Source organism: Manacus vitellinus, unplaced genomic scaffold (genome assembly GCF_001715985.3).
Source record: "Manacus vitellinus isolate BGI_N305 unplaced genomic scaffold, ASM171598v3 scaffold_38_pilon, whole genome shotgun sequence".
Lineage (NCBI taxonomy): Eukaryota > Metazoa > Chordata > Aves > Passeriformes > Pipridae > Manacus > Manacus vitellinus.
The window spans coordinates 3,685,616-3,700,463 of NW_021940526.1; the positions used below are offsets into that span (position 1 = coordinate 3,685,616).

Genomic DNA, 14,848 nt, shown 5'->3' on the forward strand with positions numbered 1-14,848 from the left:
AGGTTGTTGAGCTGGATGAAACAGGATCAAGTGTAGCTAAGCCATGCCTACCAGACGTTTGTCTTAACATTTTCTTTAAAACTCCAGCAAAGGAAATTCCACATTTCTGGGTTGCCTGTAAAGTGGTATTTACCTAAATTTTGTCTGCATAATTTCTGCGGAGGAGATCCCGCACTCCCAGGTTGCTTGTTCCAGGATTTCACCGCCGTAGCTGAAATGTTTTTCTAATATCTGACCTAAGTTGTCTTTGCTGGAGCTTGTGCTGATCCTTCCTCTTTCCTCTCCCACTGACTATGAAGAACAATTAATCATCCCTCTCTTCTTAGAAGTCCCTGTGCATTGGAAGACTCTTTGTCACATTCATTCCTCAGTTTCCTCTCCTCCAGACTAAACAACACCCAGGTCTTTATCCTCCCCTCAGATGGCCGATCCAGAGCTGCAGCTGCCGGTAGAGTGATTTCTGTGTTGCCAAAAATGTGTGTAGCCCTGAGTTGTTTCTCCAGAGCCAAGAGGATTTACCCTTCTGGAACCCTTTGTGAGTTTAGTCCTGAGATTAAGAAGTTCAAAAGCTCTCGTGATCATAGGAGAGACATCTCAGTTGATATGGTTTGAAAAGGAATTAGGAATATAGGGCTTGTATGTGAGCGAGAAACCCTCTCTGTGTGTGTGCAAACGTTTTTTAATGTGACAAAACTATAATTTAAAGGTTGAGTTTCACTTAATAAATAAATAAAAGTCCTTTCCTGAAGGGAGGAACATGGACAGGGAAGAGCTGGCCACCAGGGCTGGGGAGGAAAGTCAAGGGCTGGCAAGGATCTGAGGGGACACAGGTGGGACTGAGCTGTGAGATCCATCTTGGAAACGTGTGCTTGCTTGGAAAAGCCCTTGTCTGTCACAAATCCCAGCAACCAGAACTGGAGGAGTTTGAAAGCCTTTATTGGCTTTTTTTTTCACCCTGCCACTCAATTTGTTATTTTCTGGGCCTGTGTACAATTTCACAAAAACAGACACTCTGAAGAGAACCAAAACTTCCAAAATTCCAAGCTCCAAGGACTTTCAGTCTCTCAGGTATGATTTTCACAATCCCAGTCTGACATTTACTAGAAAAAGGAAAACTTCTAGTTGGAGGGGGAAAAAACCCCAAAGTGAAATTTTAAAGGACTCCCCCAAAAATCTGGAGCAAACTGCCAGGGATGGAGGTGGGTTATCCTGCAGGGATAAACTGTCACCACGATGTGTCCATCCCTCCTTCTGCCAGAAGCAGAAAGCAGAGAGGCTGTTCTGCACCTGCAGCTCCCTGGGAGCATCTCCTGCTAAGCACAGCAGCTCCTGTGGCCAATGAATTTTCTGGGGCAATGGCTTGGCTGGGTTCTTAGTCTTTGTTTAAACCCAGGGCAGGAAATACTCAAAGCAAAATGCACATATGCACCTTCCTTGATATCCACAGGGAACACTCTTGCCTTCTGCCTGGTGCAAGAGGTGTTGGCATGAGAGAAAAGGTGCTATCGAGGCCCTCAGCTGTCTCCTCAATCAGCTTTTGAAGAAATCTGGATGATAGGCATGATTTTGTGTGCAGTTTTAGAGTGATCCTGGTTATTTAGACTGCCTTCCACAGCAGAAGTGGGCAGTGCCAGCTTACATATTGCCAGACTAAAACAATGGCTCTGTAACATCTTGTGACTGACCCCCCTTGCCCACATAACTGTGGGAAAAACAAAATCCAATGAAAAAGGGAGGATTCAGCACCTATCCAGTGCTGTACCCACTATTTAAAGAACTTCATCCTCTCTAGACAAGGATAACAATAAATCATAGCCAAGTACTCATCCTAATACTAGACAAGCTCCTTCGGGGGCTAATGTGAGTGAAGGTGATTCATCCACCTGGAATTGTTGTGAGCTGGATTTGTGCAGCAGGAGTTTGTGGCTCTGTTTCCCAGTGAGGTTAAGAAGCCAAATTTCAGGACTGTTGTATTGTTAAGTCTCAGAACCGATCACTGCTTGTACCCCTTACATTGCAGACCTCTGCCCTATGCTTTAGTGCACAGTGGAAAACTGGCCAGAATGTTGTTAGAAATGTCCATCTGTGGAAGCTTCACCTTTATCTCCAGTATCCCTATTCATGTGACCTTGTTATGATGACCTCCCTTCTTCCAAAGACTTCTGAGTATCTGTACCCAACCTACCAGATTTAGCTGAAAAAAGGTGGGTGTAAAAGAGATGGTAGATCCCTGACATGTGTTTAAAGAGAAACTCTTTAAATCTGCAGTACTGACCCTGGAGTTGATTGCTGTTGCACCACAGAAAAGGATCAGAGCCAGCAGAATTCCTAAAATCTCGCTTGAGAAGCGAGTTAGGATTCAGACAGCTCGTGGCTGTGTTGATAATTCCTGCTCTTCTTCAGTGCTGGCCATCAGGGTTTAAATCAAAGCATTCAGGCACACGGTAATTATTACTGTTGTTGATGATGGCAGTGAATTCAAGATTCCCCAGGGACCACTGTGGTTGTCCACTTGGACCCGTGGTGTAAAACAAGCCAAGGAATTTGGCCTTGCTATTTTTAGATTATTTCCTACCAAGCACGAGAACTATCAAAGACGTTAATCTGGGGCTGAGCCACGAGTGCATCTTTCAGAAAGGCTTCCAATCTTGATTTCAGATTCCAAGTGATGATAGAATTACAACACCCAGGAGAAGTTACTCTCATTTGTTGTTTAAAAAAAAAATAAAGAAGTATTTCCTGCTTGAATAAGAGGAGCTTCAGCTTCCAGTGGGGAGTTCTGTGTGTCCAGTCTGCTGCAGTACACGTCCCGTTAGGAGCACTTCTCTCCTCTGATCTAGATTTTACAGAAGGGGAAAGAAAATGCTTGGCATTTGTCTTAGAGAAAACAAATCTTCATGAACTCTAAACATTCCAGAAAAAATCACTTTTGAGATTGGATTTTTTTTTTTTAAATTGTCTTCTGAATTCTTGGGTTTTAACTGTGTGATAAAAAACCCATGTGGAATATCAGATAAAAGGTATGTTTTTATTTGAGAAAACTGTACTGGGAAATCACAAATTCTGAAGCAAAATATATCCAGTGTCTTCTAACTGTGCTGAGATCCTTCCAGATCTAAACACATTGGAATTGCCTGGTTCTCTGTCTCAACCTTAGATTCCCAAGTCCTGGTACAAAAGGATTACCTTATCCAGCCAATGCTTTTATGGGTAATTTGCTCTAGACAAAAAGATAGGAGAGAATTTCTTTGTGCAGTATGAACACTGGTAATTTGCACAGGTTTAACTTACGTAAAGAAGTCTCAAAAACTTTAAAGGCACTAGAACTGGTGAGAACATTTCCCTCAACAGTGATTTTATTTGGAGTTTCTATACTTAGCTTAGAGCATCCTTGTCATACTTCTCTGTCTATAAACAACCTCCAGACATTTGTTCCTGAAAATACCCACTAAAATCTGAAAGGTTTAATCAGTGTGATGAACTAAATCCCAAAATTCATATGTTGAGAAAGCAGACAGTGGACTACAAAGTGGGTGTTGGTAAAATACAGATGCAAAACCCAGACATTTTCCTGTGTTGTTCTGCTGTTTGGATTTCAGAAATTACTTTTCTAGCCATTTCCTTGGCCATTATTCTTAATAAAGATTTTACTGGGTTATGGACTATTTATTTTGGGCCAGGCAAAGGGTGCTAAGATGTTTCCTCTGGAATTTAAAGATTCTTTTTTTTTTTTTTCCTGAGGGGAGGTCTGTTATTCTGCACCAAGAGGGACGTCTGATGGGGAAAAGCTTAGAAATAATTAATTGGAGGAAAGGTAAAATATTGTTTACTCTTCGATTGACTCCCGGGAGAGGGGAGGCAAAAACAAATCAAAACATTCCGCTCTGCGGGTTCCAACTTTTGTGGATTTCCCATTGGTAATGTTTCACTTACTATGGTTCAGGACTTTCTGTAGTGAAGTATGTTCATATATAGAGGAAAGCTTCAGGCCAGCAAGGTTTGCTTGATCCTGGACCAGTAAACACAAGGTTTTCTGTTCAAGTCATCGGTGCCAGCCACCCCTGTTTCAGACTGTCTATCCAACTTCCACTGCAACAGCCTCATTAGGCTGTATCTGCCAGCCTGGGACTAAACCAAACAGAGATGACACACTCCAGCATTAAACCACAAAAAGGAGGAACTCCACGGCTGCTCCTGCTGCTCTTTGCTTCTCCCGTGCCACCAACAGGAGGAAGCAGAGCGGGGGAGAGGAAAGAAGCCATGTGGGGTGTGCACCACCCAGTGTGATGTGCTTTTCTTCTATAGGTGGGGGAATGAAAGGGGAAAAAACCTTCTAAACTGCTGGTTCTTCCTTGCAGGTGCATAACCCACCATCCAGAATCCCTCCGGTGTCGGCTGAAATCCTCGTGTTCGTATTCCAAGGAAAACTGCTGCAGTTGTCTTCAGCTGTTGCCTCTGTTGGTGGTCCTTGTAGAGGAGCCAAGGGCTGGGGTGAGTAAAGTCTTGGAGTTGAGAAATAGGTTGGGATTTTTGGGCTCTTGTTCTGTCTCTGCCATTAAATCCCCAAGTGCATTATATACATGAAATGGAAATGTAAATACAGTTGTGTAAATAAAAGCAAATGTAAATAGCGTAGGTGTGTTGTATAAAGAACGGAGTGGAAAGAGCTCAGAGCATCTTCCTCCTGAGCTAATCCACATTTCATGTGGGACTCATCAGGGAAAACTGGAGGAAGGCACAAGTCAGTCAGTCCATGTTATGAAACCCTGGGGGTGCCAGACTTTCTGGAGGGGGAAGGTGACCAGTGATGCTGAGGATCCCAGTCCAAACACTCTCCTTTGTTGGAGTGGCTGATATCTTTGCCAGCTGCTTGTGCTGATGTTACCAGTGTCTTAACTCAGCACAGTTGGTATGGAGGGACCTCTTTCCCTGTCAGGTCAAGGTTCCTTCATGTCTTTCCTTTTCCTTTATCTCTCCCTCAACTATATTCCTGCAATGAAAGCATTTTTCTGGGAATAACTGGCAGGCACACTTCCTTGTAACCTCCCAGTGCTTGCTCATCTGTATTGTAAGCATTATGTATTTTGTAAGCACTATGCAAAGTTTCAGATATTTTGAGGTATCCCTGGGTTGTCAGTGTAAATCCTTTTGGAGAAGGATTTCACAACAAACAGGGAAGTGTTTTCCTTTCACCTCTTTCACTAAGGGACTAAGGGTCCCTTAGAGCAAAATTCCTCATGGGAAAATAGTATTTCCTTTGAATTTAGTTAGTTCTGATAGTTACTGATATTTGAGGAGTGATGTGGACAGTGTAGGTCCCTGATGAAATGCAGTGTCTGTCAGCAGACAAACAATGGGACTGTAAGATCCTCGAGGAGGGCACTGCAGTTCCATTTGGGATTTGTCCGGTGGCAAACACAGTGGGAATGTGCTCTGTGGAAAGGGCTCCAGGGCATCACTTTGATAAACACTGTGCTTAAAATACTAGAAACTTTATTGAACCTGAAGCTTCTCGGAGGCAACACTTTTTTCCAAAACAAAAATACAGATTTTCCCGGAACAGTTTACAGAGTTTTTCTTGCTCCAGTGTTAATTCCGCAGCGTGGTGATGTCAGATCTCTTTGCATTTTCTCTAGGAGACTTCTAATCTTTTCCCAGTACCCAGAGCCATATATTACTATTTCACACGCTCTTCTTTGAACCTACAGCACAGAAAATTAAAGTGTAAATATGCATGTGAACCACCCAAAAGTCATAATAAGATTATATGAATGCCTGCAACCACACAGCAGGAACAATAGGGGTTGCACAATTCCTCCGCTCCAGTGCTGCTGAATTTTAATGAGGGATAGTCAGTACATGCTGATACTCCTGTAGCTCCCCTGGAGCCAGAAGGGTGAGTTAAGATGCCAGTGACACAGTGTGTAGGTGAGTCTGAGCTGTGGCCTGCCTTGGAGAGCAGAGCATGATACAGCAGGCTGGAAAAAGCTGACTAAATGACAGGGAGAAATGAGATGGAAGGAGAAAGGATCGCCCCAAACTGCCAGTCACCTGTGCCGCTTTCATCAGCTCCTCTTGGAGAAAATACCACACCACACACTGATAGGAATAACAGGGATAAGCCAAATAAAGAACATATGCTCTCATGAATCAGAAGTCTCATGCTGCAGGGTTTAAAGCGATCCCTTAAATATCAGAGATTAAGAGGGGAATTTTGTGAGTTCCCTCTCTCCCATGCCAGAGTTTGTTTTCACTTTCCCTCTACTACCCCTGCTAACCTTGGTACACCTGGGAGCCGCTCGGGAAAGCCTTGGCAGTAGGTGTACCTCTCCAAATATGTGCTTTCCAGATAGGAAGATATCCCTGTAGTTTGCAGCTGATGTAAGGATGAGCACTGCTCAGGGCGAGTTCCTTTCCAGGCGGGCTGGCCGTGTTCCTGCTGCGCTCCTCGGGGGCCGCAGCTCCTCCAGGCCCCTGGAGCTCTGACACATGTCAGTAAGAATGCACATGTGTTCCTCAGTGAAAAACATCTAAAGTAATGGGAAAGGTGTGGGGGGGCCTGTGAGGGTGTGACTGTGAAGCGTGATGTCAAAGAGAAGTAGGACACAGCCCGGGATGTGGGAGGAGAGCAGGGGTCAGACCTGCCCCACTCGTGCCTTAGGGAAGGATCCTGAACTATCACAGGGACCACGGCGGAGATTCACCCTCTGGGGAACCTGTTGGTTCATTACAGATGAGGGTTTGGGCTGTTGTGTAACAGACAATTGTGTGTTGTAATTTTGCCTATTATTGGAAACTGTCTCACTGTGAGTTTGTGCTGGGGCTTACGGGCTGTTCCATAGTGCAGGAGGAGGAATTCTTTTCACCAGTAGCCAAATCTCTTCTTCCATCACACCAAGCTCCTTGTGAGCAGATCCAGGACAGAGATGTGGCCACATAACATGCTCCCCTAATTCTCTCAATTACAGAAAACCTTCTCACTGAATTATCATTACTATACAATATTTCCCTTGGAATAATAGCTCAGATTTAAATGGGAATTCCATTTTGCTGATACCAGGTTATGACATCTCACTGAACCTGTGTGCTCTTCCTTAATTGCATCCTTGCTAGAAGACAAAAATTTAACTTTTTGAGGCAAACTGGTTGTTTTCATAATATCAGGTCCTGTGTGCTGCAGCTCATCAGATCTGATCACATCATTCTCGTAATACCCTGCCAGAATGTGGTTTTTGTAGCCCAGGATGTGTGTAGCCATACTCACCTGTCCTTTCCCAATTGTTTTAACTGAAAAAAGCACAAATGTGTAGGAATCACCCTGGTCAGTTGTTCTAAGCACAGACAACTGGAGTTGAAAGCTCCTGCCCTACAGCTCTGCCCAGGAGTTAGAGAAGATTGCATGTCCACAACCTGGTCTGCCTTGTCCTGCCGTGTTCTGTAGTCCTGCCCAGGGATGGCTGTGCTCTGTTAGCCAAAAAGTGAGCAAAAAAGATGCTTCTCATCCCAAAGATGCCACCCACTGTGTGATTTATAGAATGTGTCGCGTTTAGATGAGAGTCTCCTCATCCTCTGTCCATGATCATACCAGCCCAGTCTGTACACTGTGGGAGCATTTTTCACATGTGAAACACTTGAGTAAACATCTCTTGGGTTTTTCATGAATTAGATGGGACAAACAGTTCCTTAATTCATCTAGCCCAAATTTGCCATTCCTTTTTTTTCTCCCAGTAACTAGGAAAATGTCAACCCTTTTCTAAATACTGAAGACAGATCTAAATCTCAAGCATGGTTGACTTAGAGTTTTAAAACTACTTAATCCTTTCTTAGAGACTATTAGGTTATTTTATGAGGTTGTGTGAAGGAGATTTCTTTTAACTGATCTTGAAAAGGAAAACTTTAGACTTGGCATTTTGTGCATAAAACCAACAAACCCAAAGCTCTGCTAATCACAGCCAGTATGTGCATCCGGCTTTTTTTGGGATTAGAAGCTGCGTTTTCCTATGGAGAAGGGAAGGAAAAATGCCGGTGTAAGTCCAGCCCCGCCCCTGAATTGATTACCCTTGTAGGATTTGCTCATCCCATTTTGGCTGTGTTATAAAACGCAGCGGGAGCAGTTCCAGCCCCAGCACATCACTCCCGCGTCAGGCAGCCCATGATGTCACGAGGAATTCCTTGTCGTAAGGGACGTCCCCGAGGAGAGCGTTTGCTCTGCTGGAAAGGTGCCATCCACCCACACACTCCATCTCCACCCAGCTCCTCCATCCAAATAACCAAACCAAAGGGAGTACTTTGACTAATGGAGTGAGTAGGAGTGATGCCATGACAATACAATGGTGTGTCTGCTGTAGACTGTTCCTGATTTGCATTTGATTGTTTGCAGTCCTACCCATCTGTAGCCAGAGGCAAGAAGTGATAACCTGTCATGTTTTATAAAAACACGTTTGGAAGAAAGTGGAGTAACGCAGGGATAAATAATGTATGTTCCCTGGGCCTGCTCTTCCCAAGCAGCCCTGAACTCATCCCACCATTGCTGGTTTCTCTGTTGCTGAAGGATTTCTTTCCAGATAGTTTCCATCTGGGGGGGGGGAAAAAAAGGGTAAAGAAAAGAAAATCGAGACAATTTGAGTGAATAAAAGCACAGCCTATTGCAATTTGAAAAGGTACTTAGTGGAGCTTTAACACATGTCAGGCCCTCAGCAAATGGACAGAAAAGTAAAAGGGGCAGTGGCATCAGTCACTCTGGACAGAAAGACTGCTCAGTTGAGGCAGTACTGGCATCTCTGTCTTCTCCTGCGTTTCTGTGGTGCTGTGGCACTGAAAGTTTTGAGTGGAAACAGCAGATAATTGTGTTATATGGCTCGAAAAGTTCCCCTCTCTTGTTCAACACATCCTTTGTTCTACAGCTGATTGTTGATCACTTAAGTTATGCAATGGAATTAACCTACAGATGAAGCCTGTAGTGAAATCTTGTTGGCTCTGTTTTAGCTTGTTTTGTTAGGACATTTTAGAGGTTTTCCCATCATGTGTCCAACATGGTTTCAGAGGGAGAGGGCTTTCTTTCCTTTAAATGCAGAGATGCAGAAATACAGACTGGAGAAGCCCTTGACAAATGGAGGATGAAATCCTCCCCCACAAAACGGGAGTCATGCTCTTTTAGGTGAGGTAAGTAGTAAGGGGGTCAGTCAAAGTGGAAAGGATGGAAAGTCCTTAGTTCAGTCTGGGGAATGGGAGCCAAACCTCATTTTAAATTAAGCAGTTGTAGATCCAGCTCACTACTGAACTGTCTCTCTGTTTTGGACTGAGCCCACTTTACTAACAAGCCTAAAAATGTAGATTCCTCTCCCCTCTGAGCAGAGAACATGGTGCAGCGTGCCAGCCCGAGGACCTCATTCTCCACGAGGGTACCCTGAGTGGGCCTTTTGGGTTGAGAGATTTTCTCTAGTGAATCTCTTCCAGCAGGGTTTCCTTTACTCATCCTTCCCACTCTCCACGAGGTGCCTCATCCCTGCTGTCCCAGCAGAGCACTGATGAAGGTGGAGACACACAAACCTGCACTGCTCCTAGTCCCGTTTCTCATCCACACTTGTATCCTCCCCAGGTTATTTCATGATGGCCTGCTGGACTGTAAAAGCACCCTGGTGAGCCCTCATCTCTTTGGTGTCAGACCTACAGAATGCTAATTAATTATGATGGGAAGGCATGGCTACGAGAATTGGTGCTCAGCCCATCACTTGAACTTGTTCCAGTCTTATTTGTGTGTGGTATCACCATGTTAATGCTGCCTGCAATCCAAGCAAATCCCTGTGAGAGACAAGAGATTTTATTTTAAGCCCAGCACTGCATGGCCGTGGCTTACCAGCTCCCAGGTTAGGCCTACCTTGCACCCAGACAGTGTGGGGTGCAAGGCTGGAGGGCTGGATTTGTGCACAACATGGGGGTTGTGTGTGTGTTCATGACAGAGAAATCATAGAATGACTTGGTTTGGAAGGAAGACCATCTTGGTTTGGAAGGAAGACCATCTCGTTCCAGCCCTTGACTGTGGAGAGGGACACCTTCCACTAGCCCAGGTTGCTCAGAGCTCCATCCAGCCTGGCCTTGAGCACTTCCAGGGATGGGGCGTCCACAGCTTCTCTGGGCAACCTGTGCCAGGGCATCACCACCCTCACAGTAAAGATTCTTTTCCTATGACATGTTAAAGTTTAGGATCCCCTGAACTGCAGCTCTGGTGCCAGCTCTTGGAAGCCTGTGAGACATCAGCTCATTTGGCTTTGTTTTGAAGTATCGGGTTTCTAATCCTTAGGTCTGAGGAGCGTGAAAATGCAATTTACTTGTAACTGCTACAGAGATACACAGGACCTTCTCACCTGACTTGCTGAACTGTGCAGTCATGATGACATAAAATCCCTGCAATGGCCTGAGCTAAACCAAACCCCAGTCCTTCTGAAGCAGAATAACTCCGTTAGGTTCCCACCACAGTAGTTGTAACAGTCTTAAATTTTCAGCTCTGCAGCTGAGTTCTGCAGATGCCTCATGTGCACTGAGGTGGTTTGAAAGCATAGCCATAGGTGTGGGATTGTCCTCTGCATGAGAGATGGGTGTTGGCTTCCAAATGCACCGCTCCTGGGGCCGTGCCAAGGCGGTCCTAGCGGAGACCCAGGTGTGCGGGTGTGTGCGAGCAGACGGACGTGCGTGTGTAGGGACTTAAAGCTCAAAGCAGGCAGGGGCAAAGAATGCAAATAACCGTGGAAAAAGATTTTTGCTTTTGCTTTGTTCCTGGTGAAACGTCATGAATTGCTGAATTTCCACCACGTAATTCCCTGAGAATAAAAACGTGGTTGATCGGGGAGATACTTTGATTTTTCCTTTTGGAAATTCTGAGGGTTTTATACTACTGCTGTTTTTACAAAGCTGTTTATACAAAGCTGTTTTCAGATTCCTGGGTATCCCCACCATCCTTCCTTGAAGACCTCAATGTGACATCAAACCTTTGATTGTAACTACTTTCTAGAGGGAGAAAAGGGTCCCCTGGCTCTTCTGTTCATGAGGGAAAGGGGGACAAGAGACCAGCTTTGGCCCCGGGGAGTTGAGGGGCTGCATGTGTCTGCCCCAACTAAGGCAGGACAGGGAATATCCCACCAGAGCTGGCACTTGGCTTCTCTCCTGCCTGCGGAGAGGCCTCTTCCCAATAGAGGGAGGCAAAAGATAGACAGCAGGAGCTATTGCTTCAGTGGGAAAGAAGATGTGTGTGGGTGTATAATGAGGGGACTTTACAGATAATTCCTTCAGTTGCCCTAGAGATATCCCGTGGAGTGCTTAATTTCTGGAGAAGTTTGGAGAACACAGGATTTCGGTCCCAGTGCTTTTTTGTTTCCTACCCAATGGCAAAAATAATTTTCATAATCTGCCCTGGGGATTGCTCTGTGTCCAATCGCTGGTTGTGTGCACGGCCCCTTTTGAAATACAGCTTTTTGTTTGGAAACTGAAATTGTTCCAAGTCATAATACCTTCCTCTCAGATTTTCATTTTTCAGAAGTGACCCACCCTCTATTGAATAATAAAGCTTGATAACCATAGTTTCTCAGATAACATGCAATGAGCTGCCAGTATTGCTTTGGGACAAAATCAGGAAACCACTGGCTAGTGTTATGGAGTTATCCAAAGGGGATCATCTACCCTTGAAATCTTTTAAAATAAGAATGCGTGTTTGAGATCGCCCTTCTTGAAGATGTCCTGGATTAATGCAGAAATGAGCACACAGATTTAAAGAACAGATTAAAACATGTCCATTTCCAGGTCAAGAAGATCTGTGATTCAATCCAGAGTAAATTAAAATCCCACACTTATGTGAAATCCACAATAAAGGAGGTTTATAGTGGAAACATTGACTGACCTTTAATACCAGCAGCCAGGCCAGCTCTGCTGTAACATCAGTTGGAAACAAGAGGCAGTGGTGTTTTGAGGCTATACAGGCAAGGGCAAGGCCTTTTCCTTAATCTAGACTGAACATCCAAAGAGAAAATCCCAGAGCAGTCCACTGACTCTCATCTTTTTTTCCATTAATTGGCCACAGCACGGTACTCTGAAGCTGACAGAAATAACTGCTGTGATATTAAACCAAGACTAAGCCTTGCCAAAAGACATTTTATTTCAAACCTCTCTGAATTACTGTATAATTTCCTCTATTGCTCACCTCAGAGAGCAGGAAGTTGGCCATCATCTGCTCTGAGCTTTGTATGACATAAACCTTTATTTCTCCTGTCTGTGGGAAAATGAAGTCAGGGCACTTCCAGCAGGATGAGGATATGGATGCTAGATTGAGCTTAGGAATATTACAGTGATCCAGCTTTTAGACTCGGGGCCCTGGCTGCTACTGCAGCTTCTCCTGGAGACTGAATAGCTGGAAACGAAAAGCTCCTGGATCTTCTTGCTCTACCCCACCTCTCCCCTTGCAGGAAGGCTCCTTCTTTCCTTTCTCTCCCTTGTGTGGATGCTGTGAGGAAGCAGTGACAGACTATGGGGGAACCAGTGTGATGATGCAGGTCTCGGATGGCAGGATAATGTGAACCTCCTGTGGGAGCCCACAGTTCAGATCCTTGCTGTGTCCGTGTCCCTGGCCCTGGAGCGTGTGCTGCTGCAGGAAACACATCCCCAGTCCTGCTCCTGTACAGGCCCAAGCCCCCAGGGCAGGGTTGTCTCCTGCTTGGTGGCTGCTGCTCCCTTGCAGATAACACTGATGTTCCCCTGTGGTGATGGAGCTCCAGCTTTTCGGGATTAGTATTCCTTGGGGCAACAGAAAGGCAAGGCACGTTTCCACAGCAGAGCTTGCTCCTTTTCTGGGATCCGTTAGGCTGTTCCACACATCCACACGTTTGATATTGTGAGTACCCTCTACCCAAACCTCTCAGATGATTCCAGTAGGACTCATTCATCTCATTTCCCCCAGAATATAAACCCCTGTCTAGTAGGTCCCACCCAGAGGTGAGTGTGAGTTTAAGCAAGTTCAAATTCAGAGGCTGTCTAGATTAGATTAGTGCAGTCCTCTGCCTTACTTGAAGACCTTTCAGTTATATATCCAAACTTTTTGAGTTAGACTCTTCTGGATTCACTGGGCCAAATTAAAAGATGCTGTGTACATTTTATTCCTCTGTTGCACTCATTTCCGCTTCCCCCAGATCTTTCTGTACCAAAAGCTTCAGAGATATGAGATGTATACTCTTCCCTAAAATGATTAATCTGGTTTGTTTGTTTGTTTTAGGCAACTATTTCAATTCCCTTAGATGTTGGTCTAGTGTTTGGCTATAAAGGAGTTGAAGTTTACCATTGTCTGAAAGTGCTAATGCTGGTGCAAGGGGAAGCTTATTGTTGTAGTCAATTCATTATTATTTTAGCAAAGAATCCTTGGTGTAAGGGAGATGTGGTTTTTTTCAAATGGATTAAATGCTGCATCTCAGCCATTTGTCCTCCCACACCACCTCTTTTCATCAAGAAAAACTTGAGCATCTGAAAGGAGTAAAATATTATGAGGGTTTTGTAAAAGGCAAAATTAGAGAAGTCTGGACTGCTTGTGTTGCAAAACACTTAAATGCTACATCAAATGTTTGGATCTCAGTTGTTCCCTTGATAGAAAATGAATTGAGAATCCAATGGCATGGAATTTATGCTTAACAAGAAAACCAACTGCTTAAATTTGCCAACTTTGCATGTTTTTGTTGTTGCTTGGGCATTCTGAAGGACATTAAGATGTGATGCTCAGTGTCAGCTCCCTGAGATTCAGAACCTTTTAGTTAGGGTACACAAGGTGCCACAACAATTACGACCAGGAATGCTGTCTGTATTTTTGGAAGTAGAACCCAACATGTGTTACTTCAAATATTTCCCTCAGAAGTGGATATTCACTTGTGGATAGAAATCCAGAAGCACATGGAAATTTATCTGAAAGCTAACCTTGGATAGAATAGTAATTTAATAATTTTAAATATCTGTATATCTCAATAGTTATTATTAAGTTAGCTGCTTTTTTCCAGTGGGAATATTCCCACTTACACGTTACATTTACCATATTTTATATACATCTTTTACTATACCAAGAATGTCAATATACCTTGAGAAAAAAATCAGGGATATCAATGGATAAATACAGTGTGATACAGCCAATAATGCAAGGAAATGAATGTCAGGAAGATAATTCTTGCAGGAAGCTGGATTGCATTCTAAATATAATTTTAGAAACTACTGCTCACTCACTGTAAGTGTCAGTAACACTGAACACAGGTAATGAAATTCTGGGTTTTTGGAAAAGCCACGTGCTTGTACTCTTTCAGCTGTAGATACAATTTTTAAATCAAATAAGAATAAAATAAACTGAGAATTGACTATTCAACTTCATACACCAATATTCTACCTTCAGTATTTTTTGCAGTATTTTCCAGGTATTTTCTCTAATAATCTCAACCTGGTATCATCTTTATTCTTTTCTTTTTCTTGTGGGTGCTTGAATATCTTTTAGATAAGACACCATTTCCAAAGGACTAATGAATTATACAAATATAATAAATGACCACAGAGCACATGGTAATGAGTGGGAGATGGAAGTGAAAAACAGTCTTGGTTTCTTACTGGGATTACATACACACTCACATATATATACACAAATATTTCTCTATATAAAAGAATATTCTCTGATTAAAGTCTTCCAAAGTAACAAAATAAATGTGGATTTTTCAGATCAAAACCTGTTTCACAAGCATCAGCAATTTCTGTAACTCTTATAAGCTTTCACTAGTAACATATAACTATATGAAAACTATATATAACTAAACGGAAATGATTTTGATTCCAGTCTTCCACC

At 43.7% G+C, this 14,848-nt stretch overlaps 1 long non-coding RNA gene across 1 annotated transcript in view; it reads left to right on the forward strand.

Annotated features, from left to right (window-relative positions):
- Positions 1 to 4,368: 4,368 nt before the first annotated feature.
- The window catches only part of LOC108640593, a 141,142-nt gene continuing 130,662 nt past the window's right edge, over positions 4,369 to 14,848 (forward strand). The window contains exon 1 of the long non-coding RNA XR_001921295.1: positions 4,369 to 4,491. This is a non-coding gene — a long non-coding RNA (uncharacterized LOC108640593). The remainder of the gene's footprint in view (positions 4,492 to 14,848) is intronic.